This window comes from Sus scrofa, chromosome 7 (assembly GCF_054392235.1).
Source record: "Sus scrofa isolate SSC_HxYL_T2T_F1_AM1 chromosome 7, Sscrofa_HxYL_maternal_Yorkshire_Landrace_v2.0, whole genome shotgun sequence".
Lineage (NCBI taxonomy): Eukaryota > Metazoa > Chordata > Mammalia > Artiodactyla > Suidae > Sus > Sus scrofa.
The window spans coordinates 125,781,489-125,804,946 of NC_139389.1; the positions used below are offsets into that span (position 1 = coordinate 125,781,489).

Sequence of the window (23,458 nt, forward strand, 5' to 3'; positions counted from 1 at the left end):
TCTTGCCACAACAGCAGCAATGCTGGATCCTTAACCCACTGAACCACCAGGGAACTCCTAAAACTCTGCTCAAAATACTGCAAAAAGGTATGGAGAAGTGAGGCAATAGTAGAGAGGATGTGAAAGTACGGAAAGGTGTGTGTCTGAAAGAGAGGGAGATGTTGTAACAAATGAATAGGGATGATGTAGTAAGGCATCAGTTTTCAACCAAGTGACTTTGCTTCCCTAGAGACATTTGGCAAAACCTGAAGATACTCTGGGTTGCCACAACTAGGGTTGAAGAAAGTTACTCCTGGCATCCAGTGGGTAAAAGCTAAACATTTTGCAATGCACAGGCCAGTCCCCTACAACAGAGAATTATCTGGCCCAACATATCAATAGTGCCAAAATCGAGAAACTATGTACTACAGCATAAGGAATACAGAGAGAGAATGATTAACCAAAGAAGCAAAGTCTTTGGCAAAGTGAGAACATTCATGGAGGAGGAAGACTTTGTTGGTTCTCTAACCTACCGATTACAGCATGATGCTGGAAGTAGCTTCAAGGCATTACTCATTTGAAAATTGTACTGAAATATAATGACATTCCAAATTCTCCTGTAAACATGAAAAATAATATGCATGCCTTAAATCATTATTTACCTTGTGACTATTCGATATGGATACACCGTTTATCTTTTGGGATACCGTCAAAGTTTAAATGTGGGTACTTCAATTTTTTTTTTTTAAGTTCCATATAGGTACAGTAATCACATCCATTAAAAAGTTACTAAATGATCAGAGTTCACATACTAGTGTAATTTTATTTTATAAAATTTCCTATGGACCTTTTAGAAACCAGTTATCCTATATTTTAACAGTTAATAGGGGAACCATGTGAAAAGGAGGCCTACTTTTCACATGGTCCCCCTATTATCATCCTCCTAAGCATCAGTTTAAGATGCCAAGTAATATTGTTGTAAAAGACTAAAAGTAGCTAACAGTGTTGATAAAAATAGGGCTATAACTATCTCTGGCTAGTAGTGCAATGTATTTCAAAGCCACAGTTAAGTTGATCTATAAATTTCATGTGGTATCATAAGCATGAAAAGACTATTTACTGACGTGTGTATTAATGAAAGCTACTGAGAAGAACTGATCAAATATTCTGCTCTTAAATAAGAATTTTCATTCATTTAAACATTTTATGAGCACCTACTATGTGCTAATAATAGGCACGTGAGAATATAACAATGAATAAGACAGACATAATTTTTGCTTTTAAATCGCTTAGGGACAAGCTGGTAAATACAATTACAATGCAGAGGAAGCAGAGATTAGTGAAGATGAACTATGCAGCCAAAATGTCTAGGTTTGAATCCAGCTCTGCCATTTAGAAGCTTTGTGACTCAGGCAAATTGTTTATCTTCTCCCTGTCCGACGACAATAAAAGTATTTACCTTATGAGGTTGTTGAGAAAGTGACATCTGAGATAAGATCAAAGACTGACAGTAAGTGTGAACTTTTCTCTTCTCTTGGTGAAGGTAATGGGGGGAAGGGCTGGGATGCCAAAATAATACTCTCAACAGCAGAGGGAATTCTAAACATGAAGGTCCAAGGAAAGAACAAAAACCTGGTTCACCAAATAAATAAAAAGCAATTTTATATGAAAAGTGTAGGGGGAAGAGTTTGGCAGTAGAAAGGAATGAGCTCAGAGAAGCAGGAGATGCTAAATAACAAAAAGTCATATGATCCATGAAAGCGAGTTTGAACTTTATTCTAGACAGTTTTTTGTTTAATTAACACACACACATAAACCTTTGTGAACTGACAGGCTTCTTTTCATTGAGGAATTAATAAGCCCACAAGATAGAAAGAATGCACATGTATAGAAGAGAGATCTTGGATCAAATTCTCAAAAGTTGAAATCCAAACATCATTTAAGGCATTTACTTAATCTAGGAAAGTTGATGGAGAAAAAAGGAATACCTGAGCATCTATATTTGGAACACTATATTGTATTTTCACACAGATTACCTTAATTAATCAAAGTAATCAAATTAACAGTATCACCCTAAAGAGGGTGATACTATTCATTTTTACAGATTTGGAAACTTAGGTACAGGAAGGTTACCTTGTCCAAAGTACAAAAGGAACAAATGACTAGACATCAGAAAAGAAGGCAACATCATGGACAAATGTGGCTTTTCATAATCATCCCAATACATGATATCATAATATTTAATGTGTGTGTGTGTACTGTATTCCTCTTTACCTTGTTTTAAAAATAACTACAAATTACTAAGTCAAAGTTTTATTTGACTGAAGTCAAGAAATGAAGTATACTGAGTTGGGAATTTTAACTCCCAATATCCTTCCCTGTTTGTCAGACTTTATTGTTGAAGCATTTGCAGAACTATGACTTTGTAATTAGGGCTATAATGAGATCTCTCTGTCATAAGCTATTAAGCTATTACCAACATTCACTACAAACTCATCTAGCTCTGCCACAAAGCTTTTTTGCTTACCAGAAAATTCTTATGCCTCGTCTCAAGCAAGAAATATTTTGGGAAAGAAAAACTAAGTATTATGAAGCACATTATGGAATTTTTCTCTAAAGAACTCACAAGTTTTAGATAAAAAAGAAATTAGTATGTATAATTTCAAAATATAGGGGGGGAAAGAAGGACACACACCATACCTGAAGTTATTCTGGCATTCAGTCTCCGCCTAAAGAAGAAGGCAACTGCATAGTAACACCTCAAGTCATTGCCGTTCCTCCCAAAATTCCTGCTTTAGTAGGTAAGATTGTTCATAAAATTTAAGGGATTGTAGCCAGAGGAGAGTGTCAAACTTTTTATCTAAGTGAATATTTTTAGAAAACAATTAAGGGCAAGCAAAGAATACTGTGCATGCTTGATCTAAGTGATTTTTCCATTTCACTTTAGTTTTAAATACAATAACATACCTCAAATTTATTATTATTTTTTTCCCTTTCTCTTATTTTTTCCACTGTACAGCATGGGGACCAAGTTACACATACATGTATACATTTTCATACCTCAAATTTATTAAAAATTTACAGAGCACATTCTCATGTTATTATTTCATCCTAACAACACACTTACCAAATATCTATAATGTACCAGACCCTGTGCTATATCCTCTAGGCTTTGACTCAAAGTACAAAGAGTTATGTGGAGGGGTCAGGCTACAAGCAAGCTATGATAACAGCATAATAAGTGCTGCAAGAAAGGTCCAAGTGCTGCAAGAAAGGTCCAAAGTACTAAGAGAGTGAGTTTATGACTACTAGTAAAGGTAACTTTTGAACTGGGTCTTGAAAAATAAAGATGACTATGAAAAGAAGGAGATTTCTCTCTCTCTCTCTTTTTTTTTTTTTTTTTGTCTTTTTAGGGCTGCACCTGTGGCATATGGAAGTTCCTAGGTTAGGGCTGAAGTGGAGCTGAAGCCACCGGCCTATACCACAGCCATAGCAATACCAGATCCAAGCTGTGCCTGCGACCTACACCACACATCACAGTAATGCCGGATCCTTAACCCACTGAGCGAGGCCAGGGATGGAAACTTCATGGCTACTAGTTGGGTTCATTACTGCTAAGCCACAATGGGAATAAGGAGATTTTTGATGGCAAATAACTCCAAGGAATTGGCTTAAACAACAGGAATTTATTCATGAGGAGAAATCCCACAGTAGGGAAAGCCGAAGGCCCAGTACAATGTGTCTAAATCATGTTATCATGGACTTACCAAGGTTCACGATGGGTCCATTCTACCTCTTTCTTGTGCCATCTTCAGGGCATGCTGCCAAAAGACAGCTGCACATGGCAACTGGGGCTACATGTTCTCTTGTTCACATACAATAGGGGAAAAAAATCCACTCCCTCAGAAATAGAACGTCTCCTTTTTTATCTAACTGGGACAAATAATAGTTTACAGGGAAATGCCTTGACCTGACTGGCTTGGAGTAAGTAAAATTTACCCCTGGAATGGGCGATGAGTCATCTCAGAGTCTCCCAAATGGCAGAGAATAAGGAGAACTCAAAGCACTGGGATAAACACATGATAAACAGAAGTACAGGGAATAAGAAACGGCTTAGTAGGGCTGGAGTGATGGGAAATCTAAAGTTGGACGCAGTCTACAAACTTTTGTGAGTTTGGACTTTATTCAACAGACAATGGGAAGTCAACACAAGTTTTTTAAGTAGGGAAGTAACATGCTCCACTTGGATTTTTTAAAAAAGTGTGGTAGCAATATAGAGGAGAGGAAAAGTAGGAGAACAAAAGGGAAAGACTCAACTGGTAGGCTGTTCAATAAGTATCCAGACTAGCAAGGAGATGGTAATTGGGAGGGAAAGAATTGAATAAAGAATACAAGGTGGTAAAGCTGCTATGTAAAACATTGTGTGTACATTTTTTTCCCACTTACAGATGAGGAAAATTAAGCCTCAGACAGGTTAAATGGCTTAAGATTGCAAGACTATAAATAGTGGGAGTTCCCGTCGTGGCGCAGTTGTTAACGAATCCGACTAGGAACTATGAGGTTGCGGGTTCGATCCCTGGCCTTGCTCAGTGGGTTAGGGATCTGGCTCAGTGGGTTAAGGATCTGGCGTTGCCATGAGCTGTGGTGTAGGTTGCAGACGCAGCTTGGATCTCACGTTGCTGTGGCTCTGGCGTAGGCCAGTGGCTACAGCTCCGATTTGACCCCAAGCCTGGGAACCTCCATATGCCGCGGGAGTGGCCCTAGAAAAGGCAAAAAGACCAAAAAAAAAAAAAAAAAAAAAAAAAAAGACTATACATAGTAATCAGAATCTGAATAGCAGTTTGCTTCCTACTCCAGTTTTCTATTATATCACAACTGTATCTAAAAACTTCAACAATGCTCAAAAAAGGAGACTTTTGAATCTTAACGATTTAAAAGACGTTCTATGCATTGAATTAAAGTGATTCTTATTTATTCCAACTTTAACTTAATGTCCATTATATGGATTTAATGTCAACTTACAAAACTTAGTATCTCATATATTTTTGAAGTTTCTGTATTGTGATAGTAAAGATGTGAAAAATCAACTTGTAATGTCTAATTTAGACTGCCAAAATTTTAAAAATAATAAAACTGAAACTTGCATCAAAATTTTTTAAGTTTCCTTTTGTTTTTTTCATTTTAAAGTTTGTAATTTAATTTTTTATACAATTTTTAAAAGTTACACAGAACTTACACGTATTACAAAATATTAGCTATATTTTCTATGTTGTATAATACATGCCTATAGCTATCTTACAAATAATCTGTACCTCCCACTTCTCCACTCTTATATGCCCCCCACAACTGGTAACCACTAGTGTGCAGTTTTCTTGCACATGCTACAGAGTTAGTTTATACAGTGACCTCTCTCCTACCCCCCGTGTTTCCTGAACATGGTAATTTCATATCTTGGACCTTGGTCAATTGCGCTATTAAACACCAAAACTTTGGCAGTTAAAAAATAAAAATAAATAAATTGTATCAGGAAGGAAGGAAGGAAATTTTGCCTCCGAATAATTTTTCTGACCATGTACCCATTCACCACTTACCTTGCAAATGCAGCGTTTAGGTAAGGGTTTATTTTTTATTTTTTAAATTTTTTGCCATTTCTTGGGGGTCGCTCCCGCGGCATATGGAGGTTGCCAGGCTAGGGGTCCAATCGGAGCTTTAGCCTACGCCACAGCCACAGCAAGGTGGGATCCGAGCCGTCTGCCACCTACACCACAGCTCATGATAATGCTGGATCCTTAACCCACTAAGCAAGGGCAGGGACTGAACCCGCAACCTCATGGTTCCTAGTTGGATTCGTTAACCACTGCGCCACGACGGGAACTCCTAGGTAAGGCTTTAGACTTGAAACCCCTTACCAATTTATGGTGTTTCTTTTAAATTATGACTCCCTTTGAAATTTCACATTCTGATAACCAGCTTCCATTAGCATCAACTTAAAAAGAAAAATGTCTCACTTTTAAAAAGATACTTGTTTTAGAAAAAGCCATTTGCATGTTTTTATTTTGTTTTGTTCTTCTCAGAATGGAGAAGTTTTATTACCTTTGTACCAAGGTTGGGTTAACAAGGAAGATGGTTTAAAAGAGAATACACACTTTCCATTAAAAACTGTAAATAGTGGAAAAATGGGCAAAAGACCTGAATAGACATTTCTCCAAAGAAGATATACAGATGGCCAGCAAACACATGAAAAAATGCTCAACATCGCTGATTATAAGAGAAATGCAAATCAAAACTACCATGAGATACCACCTCACACCAGTCAGAATGGCCATCATTAATAAATCCACAAATAACAAGTGCTGGAGGGGCTGTGGAGAAAAGGGAACCCTCCTGCACTGTTGGTGGGAATGGAAACTGGTACAGCCACTATGGAGAACAGTTTGGAGATACCTTAGAAATCTATACATAGAACTTCCACATGACCCCGCAATCCCACTCTTGGGCATCTATCCGGACAAAGCTCTACTTAAAAGAGACACGTGCACCCGCATGTTCATTGCAGCACTAGTCACAATAGCCAGGACATGGAAACAACCCAAATGTCCATCAACAGATGATTGGATTCGGAAGATGTGGTATATATACACAATGGAATACTACTCAGCCATAAAAAAGGATGACATAATGCCATTTGCAGCAACATGGATGGAACTAGAGAATCTCATCCTGAGTGAAATGAGCCAGAAAGACAAAGGCAAATACCATATGATATCACTTATAACGGGAATCTAATATCCAGCACAAATGAACATCTCCTCAGAAAAGAAAATCATGGACTTGGAGAAGAGACTTGTGGCTGCCTGATGGGAGGGGGAGGGAGTGGGAGGGATCGGGAGCTTGGGCTTATCAGACACAACTTAGAATAGATTTACAAGGAGATCCTGCTGAATAGCATTGAGAACTATGTCTAGATACTCATGTTGCAACAGAAGAAAGGGTGGGGGAAAAACTGTAATTGCAATGTATACATGTAAGGATAACCTGACCCCCTTGCTGTACAGTGGGAAAATAAAAAAACAAAACAAAACAAAAAAAACTGTAAATAGTAATTCCTGTTGTGGTTCTGTAGTACCAAACCCGACTAGTATCCATGAAGATGAGGGTTCGATCCCTGGCCTCGCTCAGTGGGTTAAGGGTCTGGAGTTGCTATGAGCTGTGGTGTAGGCTGCAGATGAGGCCTGAACCCTACATTGCTGTGGCTGTGGTGTAGGCCAGCAACTGCAGCTCCAATTCGACCCCTAGCTTGGGAATTTCCATATGCTGCAAGCGCAGCCCTAAAAAGCAAAAGAAAAGAATTTTAAAATAAAAATTATAAATATACTTTTTAGCTTATTGGGGTAAATCTTAGGCTTCTACTTCTAAATTCAATTAATAACTTTAATGAGTACCTATGGGCCTGGCACTATGCTTAGATACTGAAAGCAGAACTGTACTATGGTTATTAAGGCACATGTTTGTGGGATTATTTGATTAGTGTCAGTCTTCCCCATTGAAGAACTATAGCACTATTTTTCTTCAGTCAAAGCATGACTGCAAACAAAGATGATGCCTAAAACATCAACTTGACAATAAAATATTAATGTGCCAATGACACAAGAATTTTCTTTCACCAGGTTAGAAACTTAGAACCCATAACTGTACTTTTTTCTCAAAATATCTGTTAAAACACTCAACAAACCAGGAATATAAGGAAACTAGCTCAACATAATAAAGCTTATATATGAAAAATCCACAGCTAACATCATACTCAACGGTGAAAGATTGAAAGCCTTCCCTCTGAAATGTGTATTTTGACATTTCTGTCCAATATAATACTAGAAGTCCTAGCCAGAGCAATTAGGCAAGAAAAAGAAAGTAAAGGTATTCAAATTGGAAATGAAGTAGTACATTTTATCCTTCTTCAAAGGCAACATTATCTTATATGCACAAAACTCTAAAGTTTCTATGTACACACTAAAAAAACCTGTTAGAATAAATGAATTCAGTAAAGTTACAGGACACAAAATGAAAACACAAAAAATGAGTTATGTTCTATACAATAACAATGAACAATATGAAAAAAGAAATTAAAAAAAATCAATCCCATTTACAATAGTACCAAAAAGAATAAAATACTGAGGAGTAAACTTAACCAAAGAGATGAAAGACTTTTACACTGAAAGCTACTAAATGTTACAGGAGAAATTAAACACAAAAAGAAAAACATCTGGGGTCCATGGACTGGAAGACATGTGAACACTATTCCAAACAATCTATACATTCAATGCAACCTGTACCAAAAACAATCCCAATGGCATTTTTTGCAGAAACAGAAAAATCTACCCTAAATTTCATATGGAATCTCGAAGGACCCCAAATAGCTAAAATAACTTTGAAAAAGAACAATGTTGGAAGCTTCACACTTCTGATTTCAAAACTTACCATAAAGCTAGAGTAATCAAAATGGTGTGGTACTGTCATAAAGACAGACTGTTAGTTAGACCATTGTAAAAGAACAGGGAGTTCAGAAATAAACGCTCAAATGTATGATCAAGTGATTTTTGACAAGGATGCCAAACCGTTCAATGAAAAAAAGTCTTTCTACAAATGGTATTGGGAAAACTGGATATCTACATGCAAAGATTTAAATTTAAGAGTTTTTTAGGGGGAAAACTCTTAGAAGAGTTTTAAAGGGGATAGGCTTCGTGGCACTGGATTTGGCAATAATTTCTTGGATATGACATCAAATGTATAATTATTTTGGCAATAATTTCTTGGATATGACACCAAACAAAAGAAAAACTAGATCAGCTCGACTTCATTAAAATTAAAAACTTTTGTGCATCATGGAGCTCCCACTGTGTCACAATGGGATCGGCGGCATCTTAGGAACACTGAGACACGGGTTCGATCCCTGGCCTGGCATAGTGGGTAAAGGATCCAGCATTGCCACAGCTGCAGCTTAGGGTGCAAATGTGGCTCGGATCTGATCCCTGGCCAGGGAACTCCATATGCCATGGGGCGGCCAAAATTTTTTTAAAAATTAAAAATAAAAATAAAAACTCTTGTGCATCAAAGTGCACTAGACAGAATGAAAAGGCAATGAACACATGGCAATGCAAAAATATTTGTAGATCATATATCTGATAAGGGATTGATACTCAGAACATATAAAGAACTCCTACAACTCAACCAAAAAAACCCCCAAACTACTTGATTAAAAAATAGGCAGAGAACTTAAATAGATTATTTCTTCAAAGAAAATACAGAAATGGCTGATAAGCACAATGTAACATCACTAATCATTAGAGAAATGCAAGTAAAAACCACAGTGAGCTATCACTTTATACCTATCATGACAGCTGTTATCAAAATAATAAAAATAACAAGTGCTGGTGAGGATATGGAGAAACTGGAACCCTTGCACAGGCTGGGTAAAATTTTCTGGATATGCATACTCAAAAGAAATGAAAGCACGGACTCAAACAGATATTTGTACACCCATGTTTATGGCAACATTATTCTAAAAGCCAAAAAGTGGAAGCATATCACCTATCAACTGACAGATAAATAAACAAAATGTATATATACATGGAATGGTATTTTATTCACCCTTAAAAATGAAGGAAATTCTGACAAATGGTACAATGTGGATGAACATTACGTTAAGTAAAAAAAGCCAGTCATATAAAGAAAATACTGTACAACTCATATGAAATATCTAGAATAGTCAAATTCATAGAGGCAGAAAGTAGACTGGTGGTTGCTGGTTCCCTTAGGAGTAAAGGGAAGTGGGAAGTTAGTGTTTAGCGGGTACAGAGTTTCAGTTGGGGAAGATGATATAAATAGAATTCTGGAGCTGAATGGTGGTGAAGGATACACAACAGTAGGAATGCACTTAATACCACAGAACTGTACTCTTAAAACTGGTTAAAATGGCAAACTCTGTTATGCATATTTTATTTTAATTAATTAATTAATTAATTAATTTTGTCTTTTTGCCCTTTCTAGGGCCTCTTCCCGCGGCATATGGAGGTTCCTTGGCCAGGGGTCGAATTGGAGCTGCAGCCACTGGCCCACGCCAGAGCCACAGCAACGTGGGATCTGAGCCGCATCTGTGACCTACACCACAGCTCACAGCAACGCTGGATCCTTAACCCACTGAGCAAGGTCAGGGATCGAACCTGCAACCTTATGGTTCCTAGTCAGATTCGTTAACCACTGCGCCACGACCGGAACTCCTGTTCCGCATATTTTAGCACAATAAAAATAATACCTGCTATGTATGCACCTTTCCTACCATATCCCCATCTCTCCATACCCAAGTAACTGCAACAGCTACTACTGGCCTGGTTCATTCCACTCTCTCCTCATTTCTTTTTTTTTTGCCTTTTCTAGGGCCTCTCCCGTGGCATATGGAGGTTCCCAGGCTAGGGGTCTAATCTGAGCTGTAGCTATCAGCCTACGCCAGAGCCACCGCAACGCTGAATTCGAGCTGCTTCTGCAACTGCGACCTATACCACAGCTCACGGCAACGCAGGATCCTTAATCCACTGAGCAAGGCCAGAGATCGAACCCGAAACCTAATGGTTCCTAGTCGGATTCATTCACCACTGAGCCATGACAGGAACTCCTCTCTCCTCATTTCTAACTCAACCAGTAGATCACTGACAGGTGCGTCTTGCTGTTTTATCATTAATGTTTGGCCTCCAAACTTTCAAAGACTCTGCATATCTTGCACAAGAGGATAAAATCCAAATCTCCTCAGTCCAGTACTCAAACCCTTCTACAGACAGATATCCTTTCAACTGCCTAATGTCTTCCCAAGTTAATTCAGTTGTCAGCTCATCCTGGTTTCCCTCTCTAGTCCCCTCCTCCAAAGCTTATCTCCACAATATACTCTTGCTTTTCACCTCACAGTCAACTGCTTCAATCTCTCTGTAAATCTAAACCCTCACAGCAGCTAGCTCAAGTCCCAAGTGTTCCAGGAAGTTATTTAGACTCCTGAGGCCTCGCTCATGTCTAACCAGAACACCTACAGCATTCTTTGTATTGATAGAACTTAATTTATTGTTCTTTAGACTCATAGGGGGTAAATCTTAGCTTTCCTGAGGGCAAAGTCTATATACCACACTTGCTTATTTTCTGCTGTAGCACCTACTACTGCAATATACAAAGCAGATTTTCAATAATCACCTGTGTAAATGAACACTAGGTACAGCTTTTGGTGTATGAGTTTCAATGACTAGAATATGAAATCAGAATCATTTGACACGACTGTATTTTTGAAGGTTATCCTGTGACACAACACTGAAAAGTGCCGTGACTCAAGTAGCTGTGTGGAAATCAGGTGCTACAACCTGGCCAACACAACACAGGTGTTTTAAATCCTAAAATTAGAGTCTGATACCAAGAACCTGTTTAAATGCTGCTGCTGAGGCACCAAATAGAGCAGTTAGGTTTTGTGGGACAGAATAATGACCTATGCTTTTACTGAATGCATGCAAAAATGAGCAATGCTATGTACCTGGACAGAAATACAGTCACAGACCTATGAAAACTCTAAAAGAAATGTAAGTTTTTGTTAAATTCAGGTCAGTTACTGAATTTAATCTTCATCAGTTACTTGTGGTAATTTACAGTAACTGTCAAGGGTCAGAAAGAGGCGTTCTCCCTCATTTCTCCTTTCAACTTTACTGCACAAAGACCCAGGGGTGAGGATGCGTACTGGTGGTGAAGAGTGCAATCAGTGGAGTGGAGTGAAAAGAGCTTTCTAAATGGGGCGGAGAGAGGCCTAGATCCTAGTTTTGGTCCAATCCCTGGCCAGCTGTCCGACTCAGAGCAAGTAGTAGCTCATCTCCCTGGGCCTAGTTTCCCGGCTCTAAAACAAGTCACACCAGATCGCTAAAGATTTTTCTGACTCCAAAATTCCAGGACAAGATTAATTACAGCTGCCTTTAACATGTACGCTTCTTGGCAATTTCAAATCTTCTACATTTCCGGAAGAAAGTAATTGATTTCAGCAATCTAAAAGAAATGATGCTATTCAGAGACCAAACACTCTGTTAGCTGAACAAAGTAATGCTGTACAAATGCCTATTTCCTCATTACAGAAAGATGTGTTAGCAGAGGAAACTGTTCTCTGGTAAAGAAAACCAAGATTGCTTCTGCAAATTAGGCCTAATCCCGAGCACTGATTATCTGTGCCGGCATGTGAAGAGGTGCTATTGTAGTTCAAAGCAGAAGCAACACTCCTCAGAGCTTCTCCTCCAAAGGGTGAGAAAGTTCTCATCCTCGGGGTAAGGCTAGTAAACAGCTGTGCAAATGATGAGACACGGAAAAATGCACGCTTTTAGCCTTTCAAGTACTCCAAACACAGACTCCTTTATCAAACACTCGGTATTGTCTCCCAACCTGTCAAAGCGCAATTCCGTGCCCGAAACAGTAACTTACCCGGACAATGTAACTTCTCCCCCTGGGAGCAAACATCCACAGGCCCGCTGCCCCGACTCCTAATTCCGTCCGGCCGCTCTCACGCCCACCCCGGGGCGATCGCAGCCCGGTAAAAGCGCGCCCGAGTCTCGGGAGGGGTTTCCCGGCGTCCTGGGAGCGGCGGGTCCCGCCCCTTGGAGCCGCGAGCCGGGAGCCGGCCCGGCCGCCGCCTCGGCCACCTCGGGCCGCTCTCCCCGCCCCAAACGCCACACCTCGCGCCTCTGCCTCCCGGACGGCGGCACACAGCCCAGCCCGCCCCTCAGAGCGCACCGGGACCGGTCAGCCGGCCCCCGCCGCCGCCGCCGCCTCAGCCGGACCACTGTTCCGTCCACGCCCGCCGCCCCGCGCCTCCCGCGGCGGCCCGGCCCCAGCCCTGCACCCCGGCCGCCTTCCTCGCCGGGACGCCCAGCGCCGCTCTGGGCACAGCCTCCGCTCACAGCCTCAGAGACACCGAGGGACACTCACCCCACAGGCTCCTCCCGCCGCTGCTGCTGCCGCCGCTGGGACCGCGGCCGTCGCCCCCGCCGCCGCCGCCACCAGCACCGCCGTCCGCACCGGCGCCAGCGCCTCCGGCCATCCTCCTCCAGCCGCCGCCGCCGCCGCCGCTCCCGTCTCGGCTCTTGTCAATGGCTCAGGCTCCAGGGCTTCTCCAGGTTCCCCTCGCCGCCATTTTGACGCCTAGAGCGAGCAGGAGGGGCTCGGCTCGGCGCGGGCCTGGGGCGCCTGCGCGGCGTTGCGGAGCCGGCCCGAGCCCCGCCCATCCCGGCCGACGCCGCGCCCGGGGTCACGTGGGTCGGCGGCGGGGGCCGGGGGGCGCGCGCGCTGGGGCTGGCAGGAGAGGCGCGTTCGCGAGAATTCGGGAGCGGTCGGGGCCGGGTGCGCGCGCATTATTCCCGCTCTGAGTTTGAAGCAGGTTGTAGCGTCCTGCTTATTCCAGGGAGTTGTGGCAAATAATTAAATATGTCAGAATGGAATTATTATTACTAGGTTGCCCGACGACCAGTTCTACCAATTCATGTTTATATTCCGCGGCCAGCATCCCGATCTATCGCTCACGAGGCATCTTTCTAAAAACGAAGACTGCACTTCCGCTGAAACAGTCTTGGGGTTTCGGTGGCTTCTTAGCAGTGTGTCTTAAGCCCTGTCTCTGTAGTACTTTCACAAACGCCACCGAAAAAGACAATAAGAAGTTTTCCTCGGAAAGATACCCCCATAAACGAGGGATAAGAATGGATGGAAACACACAGTCGCCACACAGGAAAGTGAAATCGCTCTCCCTAGATGGAGTCTGGGAGTTAGCAATAATTTCAGTGATGCACTAACAAAAACACATATTTGTGGAGCACCTTACAGTTTGCAAAACACCGTTAAATACATGGCTCCCTTTGAACACCAAAACGACTTTTTGAGGTAGTCGGGACAGGTATTATTATCGGCATTTTACAGCTAAGGAAATAGGCTTAAAAATACTAAGTCGTTTGCCCCGGGGCTTACATGCAGCATTAGTAAGTAGGCGAGCCGAGACTGGAACCCAGACATTCTGACCCTGGTCACCGGGTACCTTACCCCTGCAGTTCTCCGACAGGCCTTGGCAATACCTCATGTATTTGTCCTCTGGGAATTTATTTAAAACCCTCTTTAAAGGATTTGCACTTTCCATTTCTACCCATTCTTTGAGAAACAAGTTTTCTAAGTCATTCCGAGACTTTTTATTGCTCTCAAACTACCTCTGAGCTTAAAAGAATAACAGCAATTTCTAATTTGCGGATGTTTTAAATTTCTTCATCTTTCATTATTATTTTAATTTTATTTGTTATTTTTATTTTTTGGCTGTACCTGTGGCATGCAGAAGTTCCCAGGGGAGGGATGGAACCTTGCTACCGCACTAACCAGGGCCACAACAGTGATGATGCTGAATCCTTAACCTGCTGAGCCTCTAGGGAACTCTGGTCCTTTATTACTTCATACATTTCCCATTTAATTGGAAGATTTAAGTTTATTTATTTCTGTCTCTTTTTTTTACATCCTTCAATGGGAGGATTTTTTTTTTTTTTTTTTTCTGCACCCAAAGCATGTGGCAGTTCCTTGCCCCGGGATTGAACCCGTGACACAGCAGCATCAAGGCTGGATCCTTAACTCTCTGTGCCACAAGGGACCTCCTCAATAGGAGGACTTTATCTCTGAATATATTGTTGCTTTTCTCTGGACTTTCTTCAGATTTGACATATATTTCTTATACTCATTCATTACCTTCTTACTTCCTTGGAAAGATATTTCTTTCCAATTTGTATTATTTCATTTTTTCCCCTTTCATCCCATGCATCTCCCTCCAACCCCAATCCTTGAAGGTCTAGAGATTGGAGCAGAGCTTGTAGCATTCTCTTGTCTGAAAAAGGATCCGGAGTTCCCATCGTGGCACAGTGGTTAACGAATCCCACTAGGAACCATGAGGTTGCGGGTTCAGTCCCTGCCCTTGCTCAGTGGGTTAATGATCCGGCGTTGCCGTGAGCTGTGGGATAGGTTGCAGACGCGGCTCGGATCCCGCGTTGCTGTGGCTCTGGCGTAGGCTGGTGGCTACAGCTCCGATTCGACCCCTAGCCTGGGAACCTCCATATGCCGAGGGAGCGGCCCCAGAAATAGCAAAAAAGACAAAAAAAAAAAAAAAAGAAAAGAAAGAAAAAGGATCCCCTCTAGCTGGTAAAGGTCTCTTCAACTGAGCCACCATGCATGGACAGGAGACAAGAAGTGCACAGAAAAATGGAAAATACAAAAGAAACAGGCCCATCTAGTTGGAGCGAAGTTTTGGCTCTGGGTGCCCATCTCCTATTCCATTTCCACTAAATGCATAATTGAATCTTTTCTAAATTAAAGAAACCTACCATTCCCTTCAATAAATCATGCTGGGACACCTGGACAGCTACATGTAAAAGAATGAAATTAGAACACTTTCTAACAAGATACACAAAAACTCAAAATAGAAGTTCCTATTGTGGCGCAGTGGAAACAAATCTGACTAAGAACCATGAGGTTACAGGTTCCATCCCTGGCCTTGCTCAGTGGGTTAAGGATCCAGCATTGCTGTGGCTGTGGTGTAGGCCGGCAGCAACAGCTCCAATTGGACCCCTAGCCTGGGAATCTCCCTATGCCTCGGGTGCGGCCCTAAAAAGTCAAAAAGACAAAAACAAAACAAAACAAAACAAAAACACCTCAAAATGGGTTAAAGACCTAAATGTAAGACTGGATAATATAAAACTCTTAGAGGAAAACACAGGCCAAAGACTCTCTGACATAAACCACAGCAATATCTTCTCAGATCCACCTCCTAGAGTAATGACAATAAAAACAAAAATAAACAAATGGGACTTAATTAACTTAAAAGTTTCTGCACAGCAAAGGAAACCCCCACAGAATGGGAGAAAATATTTTGCAAATGAAGCAAATGACAAGGGATTAATCTCCAAAATTTATAAACACTGCCTGCAGCTCAATACCAAAAACAAACAACCCCATCAAAAAAATGGATAGAAGATCTAGATAGACGGTTCTCCAAAGAAGACATACAGATGGCCAAAAACACATGAAAAGATGTTCAACATCACTAATTATTAGAGAAATGTGAATCAAAACCACCATGAGGTACCACCTTACACTGGCCAGAATGGCCATCACCAAAAAGTCTACAAACAAATGCTGGAGAGGGTGTGGAGAAAAGAGAATCCTATTATACTGTTGATGGGAATGTAAACTGGTGCAACCACTGTGGAAAGCAGTATGGAGATTCCTCGGAAAACTAAAATTAGAAATACCATTTGATCCAGGAATCCCACTCCTGGGTATCTACCCAGAGAAAACCATGGCTCAAAAAGATATATGTACCCCAATGTTCATTGCAGCATTATACACAATAGCCAAGACATGGAAACAAGCTAAATGTTCATCACAGAGGAGTGGATAAAGAAGACGTAGTACATATACACAATGGAATATTACTCAGCTAGTAAAAGGAAAGAAATAATGGCATTTTCAGCAACATGGGTAGACCTAGAAATTATCATGCTAAGTGAAGTCAGCCAGACAGTGAGACACCAACGTCACATGCTATCACTTACATGTGGAATCTAAAAAAAGGACACAATGAACTTCTTTGCAGAACAGATACTGACTCACAGACTTTGAAAAACATGGTTTCCAAATGAGACAGGTTGGGGGGTGAGGGGTGAGCTGGGGATTTGGGATGGAAATGCTATGGAATTGGGTTGTGATGATTGTTGTACAAAAAAAAAAAAAAAAGAAAAAGAAACCTACCATTATTTTCTATTATTTTGCCTTTGTCTTCAACTAAATATTGCATTAACTGAAAGAGGTGCTATAAGCAAATTTAAAAATACCATTGTCCAGGGAGCCATCTTCCATCCGGCATTGCTATGGCTGTGGCGTAGGCCAGAGACTACAGCTCTGATTCAACCCCTAGTCTGGGAACGTCCATATGCCACAGGTGTGGTCGTATATAAAAAAAATTCCATTTTCCAAACCACCTCTTTTTTTTTTTTTTTTTCTCCTTTTCCTTTTTCTTTTTTTAGGGCCGCACCCGTGGCATATGGAGGTTTCCAAACTAGGGATCCAATCAGAGCTACACCTGCCTCCTACACCACGGCCAGAGCAATGTAGGATCTGAGCCCCATCTGTGACCTACACCACAGCTCACGGCAACACCGGATCTTTAACCCACTGAGAGGCCAGAGATTGAACCGGAAACTTCATGGTTCCTAGTTGGATTCGTTTCGGCTTTGCCATGATGGGAACTCTCAAACCACCTCTTGATAATTTATTAAACAGTAAATAAGATCAGCCCTCACTATTTATACTTTGTAATTGATTCCTAACCTTCCATTGCTTGACTTTTGATTTTATTTCCTAGACACAATTTAACAAAGGAAATTAAAACAATAACAACAATAGCATTCTAAAATCCCAGGGTAGGGAGTGCCTATTGTGGCTCAGCAGCAACAAACCAGACTAGGATCCATGAGGATGCAGGTTTGATACATGGCCTCACTCAGTGGGTTAAGGATCTGTGATCTGTGGCCTCAGATCCTGTGATGCTGTGGTTGTGGCATAGACCAGCAGCTGCAGCTCTGATGTGACCCCTAGGCTAGGAACTTCCATATGACACAAGCGTGGCCCTAAAAAGCAAAAAAATAAAAAATAAATAAATAAAATCCCAGGGTAACACCATTTTTCTAAAATTTTTTGGTGTGGAAATCTATCAAAGGCTTTTTGAAAAGTCAAGTAAGGTCTAATGATTTCACCTTGTCCTTTTGTCTGTCTACACGTTTGGAGAACTCTAGTGGACTAACTGGGTGAGATTTACCTTCATAGAAACCGTGTGTAAGTGTTCCATGATTTTTTTCTACCCTTTAATTCATTTACCTTGTGCTTTCTTATTAATTTTTGTTTATTTGTTTTCTTATTACACCATTTAGCTGTACATGTGAGATACTGAATTAACTCAGTTTAAATATCATTAGATCTGTCTATTTCAATTTAGTCCTACACACATTTTTTTAAAGCATCTAAACCATGTGCCAAGTGCAGTGCTTAATACTCGGAGTAAAAAATAAATGATTCTTTGCTCTTGAGGAGTTTAGACTCTACCAGGAAGACAGACTAAAAAATAATTTTTAAAAAAATGTGCGAGAGGAGTTCCCGTTGTGGCACAGTGGTTAACGAATCCGACTTGGAACCATGAGGTTGCGGGTTCGGTCCCTGCCCTTCCTCAGTGGGTTAACGATCCGGCGTTGCCGTGAGCTGTGGTGTGGGTTGCAGATGAGGCTCAGATCCCGCGTTGCTGTGGCTGTGGCGTAGGCCAGTGGCTACAGCTCCGATTCAACCCCTAGCCTGGGAACCTCCATATGCCATGGGAGCAGCCCAAGAAAAAGGCAAAAAGACAAAAAAAAAAAAAGTGCGAGAGTTCCCATTGTGGCTCAGCGGAAATGAATCTGATTAGTATCCATGAGGATGCAGGTTCGATCCCTGGCTTTGCTCAGTGAGTTAAGGATCCAGCGTTGCTGTGAGCTGTGGTGTAGGTCACAGACTCAGCTCAGAGCTGGCATTGTTGTGACTGTGGTGTAGGTTGGCAGTTATAGCTCTGATTTGACGCCTAGCCTGGGAACCTCCATATGCTGCACGTTTGGCCCTAAAAAGACGAAACAAAAAAAAAAAAAAAAAAAAAAAAAGAAAAGTACACTAAGATAATATTCAGTAGTGGTGAAGAGTATGGGTTCCAGAATTAGACAGATATGGAACAAGACAAGGCAGCTAATAGAACCTATTCTGAAAATGTACGCCAGGCTATCCTAGGAGATGTTTCCTCTTCATCTATTTTTCTGAAATTATAACTTTAAAGGACAATGTAAAATTGTCTTCCTTAGCTATGAGGTGAAAGACATGAGCAGTAGGAGAAAATGGAGACCACAAGTAGAGAGAAACAGAGAAAGTGAGGAAAAAAAAGGGAAACCGTGGCATTATTTGAACTCCTGTGCATAGCTGTGCCTTAATCCAATCCACCCCTGATTTTTTCAGTTTTATGAACCATTACGTTGTCCTAGCTTCCCTTTTTTCATCTTAAACTGGTTGGAGATGGATAAAAGCAGTATGTTTTTCAGCCACTTGCAAACAAGAATCCTGACTTTGTGTTCTGTTCTTCCTCTCCCTAATCCCTCCATCAGTGAATGTCACCCCATCCACCGGGTCTCTTAAGCTGAAAACTTGAGTCCTTTTCTGTGCTAACTATGTATTTCATTTTCTGTAACTCCAATCTGTTCCTTCTCTTTCTACCATCCATAACCATCCACCAAAATCCCTCTCTAGGCTCATCTTTCTGGAAATATAATATAAAAGCAGGGTTTTTGAAAACATAAAGGAAAAAAAAAAAGAAAAGGAAAATTCTATTCCTTCAGTGCTTTGCATATAATGATATTGTTTCCAAGCATTTGTCTGTAACTCCTGGAGTTTATTTATTTATTTATTTATTTATTTATTTTCTGTCTTTTTGCTATTTCTTGGGCCACTCCCGTGGCATATGGAGGTTCCCAGGCTAGGGGTCTAATCGGAGCTGTAGCCACAGGCCTACGCCAGAGCCACAGCAACGCAGGATCCGAGCCGCGTCTGTAACCTACACCACAGCTCACGGCAACACGGGATCCTTAACCCAATGAGCAAGGCCAGGGATCAAACCCACAACCTCATGGTTCCTAGTCGGATTCGTTAACCACTGCGCCACAACGGGAACTCCCTGTAACTCCTGGAGTTTAAAAAGTGAAGGGAATGAAAACACATTATGTCAAAGTGCCCAGGACAGTGATCTTGAAAGATGCGAAAGAGATCTTCCTCAGACCAGAAGGAAAGAGTCTTATCACCAGAGACAGGAATCAAGGATGAACGAATTTTTTTTTTTTTATGTTTTTTTTAGGCATATGGAGGTTCCCAGGATAGGGGTCGAATCAGAGCTGTAGCTGCCAGCCTACACCATAGCCACAGCCACGCCAGATCTGAGCTGTGTCTGCAACCTACACTACAGCTCACAGCAACACTGGATCCTTAACCCACTGAGCCAGGTCAGGGATCAAATCCACATCCTCATGGATACTACTTGGGTTGGTTAGCCACTGAGCCACGATGGGAACTCTGGATGAGGGAAACTTTTACAAACGCACCTTGTTAAACTATAACATTTATATGTTCATAATCATTATCTTCATAATCATTTCTCCATTATTATCTGCTCTGGCTCAAGCCCCACTGTCTTGTCATTTTCACAGTTTATTGCTCTTGGTACTATTTGGTGTAGAAGCCATTAGCTCTGTTTCTTTGGGCCCTTGATTTCCTATAAGGACTCCCATGCACATGTAAAAATCTGTATGTCGTTCTTTGTTAATCTGTTTATGTCAATTTATTTCTCAGTCCTGGCCAGAGACCCTAATCCTTTGGGAACTGCTAGAGATGGAATTCGACTCAATTTACTTAGCATCCTACTCCAAGGCACATTCTCTTACATTGTCATGGTCCCTCAACCATTCTTTCCCTTTCTTTCCTCCTCACAATTCCTCACTTTCCCAATTGAGTGGTTTGGGTGGGATTGATTCCGTATTTTACACTTGGTTGCTTGATTTGATTTCAGCAACTGCTACTCTCCTAGATTTTAAGATGGATCCAGGGGAAGATATATAAGTTCATCAAGAGCCAGGATGTGGTGAAATGTTTGCTATGATTTCTGAAAAAGAAAATCTCAGAGTTCCCGCTGTAGTACAGCAAGTTGAGGACCTGGCATTGTCTCTGTGGCAGCACAGTTTCAATCCCCAGCCTGTTTCGGTAGGTTAAGGATCCGGAGTTGCTGTAGCTGTAGCACAGGTCGAAGCTGTGGTTCACATTGGATCCCTGGCCTGGGAACTTCCATATGTTGGCAAAAAAAAATAAAAAGAAAAAGAAAATCTCTTCTGCAGAAGATGCTGGAAGAGTCCCTTCTTCTATTGAATATGACTGAACAAGAATGTAGCCCCAGGAGCTCTTGGCAACCATTCTACTACAAGAGGGGAGCCTGTGTTAGGGTATGGCTAAGAAAAAAATAGGGTACAACTAAGAAAAAATGAGTCCCTGGTGGCATCATTAGAGATGTTTTATCAAGCTTCACCTAAAGTCAGTCCTACCTCTGGCCTTTCCAATTATGTGACTCAATCAATTTCATCTATTATTAGGTTTTCTGTAACACTGAATGGGAAACATTTATCCAAAATAATTGTAGGCTGTACATCTACCACCTCATATAATCTCTATATCAGCATTCTAAGATAGGCATTATTATATTTACTTTATTTGTCTGAGTCTCTGTAGCTAGTAAAGGATAGTGCTGAAGTCTGACCTTTGATCTGTTGGCTCCAACTGCTAATCTCTCCTCACTTCAGCATAACAGAAACCCACTGAAGAATATCTGGATGTAGTTAAGGAGAGGAAGAGGAATGCCAGTTTTAAAGATGAAAAAATGAGGTGAGAGAGCTAAAACCGTTTTCGTCACCTGTCTACATATTTTTAAGAAAGACTTAAAAAATAATGTTGTGCAAATTTAAAAGAGTGGACTTGGAACACCAAAATTATCTTCTAAACTGCAGAAGGGCAATTCTCAGGATTCTTTGGAATAATGGAGGGCAGCTTTTCTTCGATTTTATATTAGCATTGCGCTTTCAATTCAGAAGTGATGGTTACTGATGTTACCAGCTGCATATCGCTGAATGTTTTCCCCACCTTTGCAACTCTGCTCTTGCTGCTTGCTTATCTTGACTCTCTCTTTGAGGTCAAGCAATTGTAAAGATAGACACAAATAGACCCAGAGAGACGCACTGCCTTCCTCCAGGACCTTTGGTCCTTGAACAGCAATTACATGTGTTTTCTAGAGAGGAGAGAATTGGAGATGTTGGAACCCGAGGTACTGCAGTCTTAATACATTATATAATTTTCTAGAACCCTAACACTAGTTTATTTAGAGCATGAATGTTTATAAAAATCACATTAAAAAGAAGTAAGTGGGCAAGCATGCCTTTTTCATTGTATACATAGAGCTCAAAAACTTGATCTCTGGGCCGTAGCTCTAATTATGCCCTTTTATATAACGGCAGCAGGAAGGTTCCACATTGCAGGTCACTGAGAATACACTGAATCCAGGGCCTACTAAGCCCTTTATTGAAAATTGGAAAGGTCTGAGGTAACAGTGCTAGTCTTTTGTGACTTGGAGAAATTAAACTGAGGAAGATTGTTCGTACCTGTAATTTGAGAAGCTAAAAGTGTCACCTCCTGGGGTAGGGGTGGGTGGCAGGGAACTTAATTGTGTTGTGGCTGAATTTGGAGTCAGATTTACTGACACTGTCAAAAGTAATTTAAGGTTTTTGTCACAGAGAACGACCTAAAATGCTTGCTTCTCACATCAGCTGCACTCCAGTCTAAACTTTTCATGATTGGGATTAGCTCAGTCAGGCTTGTCTCTCACTCAGCTCTTTCTTAGAAGCTTACTTCAGTATTTTTGTTACCTTTTTAAAATCAAAAAGGGGTGGAAAACCTGAGGGAAAAAAGACCTGAGGAACATAGTCTTTGTTAAGACTCTTTTGGTTGCAAGTGATAGAAACCCAGCTCTGACTAGTTTAAGCCAAAAACAGGATTTATTATAAAGAAAACAGAGAGTGGCCCTGAACTCAAGGACAGGAAAGTGAGCTTTAGGAACAGTGAGAACCAGGGATTTGAACATGGTCAGGATGTTCCTTCTGTTGCTTATCTCTGCTTCTTTCAACAGCTTGGCTTCATTATTAACTCACAGTGGAAGAAGGGTTTTCTCCGTGGGTAGGAAAAAAAAATATGGCTCCCAAGTTAGAGGATTCATCACATAAAAGAATCGAAGTTTTAACCTGCTGGGCCCAAGCCTAACGTCCCTAGAGAGGGGCTCTTGGGTCCAATATTTGAGTCAGGAGCTGAACTTTAAACCAATCCACAGTGGCCAGGAAATGAGAATAGGCTGTATTAAGTCAGTTCTTAAGGGACTCCTTAACCCACAGTGCTCAAATGCTGGAGATTTAGAGTTCCCTGGACGCTTTTAGGGGCCTCACCATGTCAGGATTATTTTCATTAATAAATAATAAAATAAATAAACAATTAAACAAAAATTGGTTTCATAATGGAATTTCTGTCGTGGCTCAGTGGAAACGAATCTGGCTAGCATCCATGAGGATTCAATCCCTGACCTTGCTCAGTGGGTTAAGGATCCGGCGTTGCTGTGGCTCTGGCGTAGGGTGGCAGCTGTAGCTCCAATTCGACCCACAGCCTGGAAACCTCAATATGCCACGGGCGCAGCCCTAAAATGACAAAAGACAAAAAAATTATCTTCATAACAATGAGATATTTGACTTTTTCACTC

The 23,458-nt window shown here is 41.2% G+C and overlaps 1 protein-coding gene across 3 annotated transcripts in view; it reads right to left on the reverse strand.

Annotated features, from left to right (window-relative positions):
- BTBD7 (BTB domain containing 7) overlaps positions 1-13,184 on the reverse strand; it is a 96,710-nt gene extending 83,526 nt beyond the window's left edge. For 2 of the 3 annotated variants that reach the window (XR_014811305.1, XM_013989220.3), the window contains exon 1: positions 12,970-13,184. The gene's annotated coding sequence lies outside the window, so the exon portion shown is untranslated. Of the gene's footprint in view, positions 1-12,465; positions 12,701-12,969 lie in introns of those variants that run through there. The other variant, XM_013989219.3, reaches the window with a different exon arrangement.
- Between the last annotated feature and the right edge of the window lie 10,274 nt (positions 13,185-23,458).